Source organism: Bison bison, unplaced genomic scaffold, assembly GCF_000754665.1.
Source record: "Bison bison bison isolate TAMUID 2011002044 unplaced genomic scaffold, Bison_UMD1.0 scf7180017845624, whole genome shotgun sequence".
Taxonomy (NCBI): domain Eukaryota; kingdom Metazoa; phylum Chordata; class Mammalia; order Artiodactyla; family Bovidae; genus Bison; species Bison bison.
In genome coordinates, this window is record NW_011476197.1 from 42885 (window position 1) to 44429 (window position 1545).

General features: G+C 33.1%; 1 protein-coding gene across 1 annotated transcript in view; it reads left to right on the forward strand.

Annotated features, from left to right (window-relative positions):
* The window catches only part of LOC104985785 (motile sperm domain-containing protein 2-like), a 41237-nt gene that overhangs the window by 28192 nt on the left and 11500 nt on the right, over positions 1-1545 (forward strand). The gene's annotated exons all lie outside the window — the stretch shown is intronic.

Below are 1545 nucleotides of genomic sequence, written 5' to 3' on the forward strand. Positions count from 1 at the left end.
CATATATATATTTCTAAGATTGTACCATTTTGACTAATGTTTTCAACTGAGAAATTAATTTTAAGTATTATTTGGAGCTTCTTACATGCAAGACACAGATGAGCAGTATTGATAAGCATATTGTGTGATAAGCAACTCAAACATAAAATGCACTGTTTTCTATCAATTTGATATTTTTAAATTGTTACTAAGAAAACATTTGACTAGTTGGCATTTAGATTTTGTTTTTTAATTGTGAGTCTTTGTTAATTACCTAAATGAAGCACTGCTATGTGTTATGTATTCATGTTTGATTGATTAGATTTATATGATGGTTTCCCCCTGGAGAATCAAGATGCCATCCCACATAGAAAGCCAAAAACTTGTGACCCGTGTGGGATGAAAGTAAAGAGACAGGATAGATGCAACAGGGATATCAGAAAATGGAAACTGAGGTCTGGTTGGACACACCCCTGGCAAATTCCACAGTTGGGGTCTTTTGGGACTTGTAACTCAGGTGACACTAAAGCATGGAATCCCTAAGTCATTGTATTTTTTTTTTTTTTTTTTAGATCAAGCTTTTTTTCTTGGTGGGTTTTTTAAATTAAATTGTTTATTTTAATTGGAGGCTGATAACTTTACAATATTTTGATGGTTTTTGCTAGCATGCTTTCACGTTAGTGTTAATGTGAAGTGAAGAGTTAATGTGAAGTGAAGAGCATATCAAGGATCAGTGCCACTCATAGCCCTGTGCTCTCATGTCTTCAGAGAGAGTATTCATGAAGATTTTTAGGCAAAAGGAATGTTTGGTTTGGGGAACCTGTAGGATCTGCTGTTCCTTCTGCATTCTTGCTTGATATGGCATGTACCCTGATTCATTAAGACTTGCTGAGTGGTGCCAGTCATTGGTCAGTAGGGAAATACTACCCCGTATTATTAGGTTTTCTTTTTTTTATGTACAAAATGAAAGAAAAATCTCCACTTGTTTATTGAAATATCCAAAGCAGTTTGTGAAGAGCCATTCTGAAGAGCACAGATATCATTACTGCTTTATAAAATACATCTAAGATTCTTTTGAGGAAACTGTTAATAAATTCATGGGTCTATATGAAGATGAGTTGAACATTATCATTCCAAATAACTATATAATGTATATATTCTAGTTTCATAATGCTTTGCAGACATTGAATTTTATAGAATCTTAGGTTATGCTTTAAAATTTGTCATGAAATGTAACTATTATTTCTTAAACTATTGAATCCAGATCTTTTGAGGCATATCTCAGATGAAGACTGAGGTATTGAGCACCAGGGTACCTCTTTCCATGTGCCTTCTTCCCTACATGTACTTTACTTGTCCTACATTAATTATTCTAGGAGGTTCCCTGTTCAGAGAAGAATGAAATTGTCTTTTGATCTGAAATAGAATGAATTTTATATCAAAAGTCCCCTTTGTGAGTTCTGATTCTTTGTCACAATTGTTAATAGAGCTGTTTAATATCTTCATCTGTCACAATTGTTAATAGAGCTGTTTAATATCTTCATCTAAGTATACAACTAATATTTC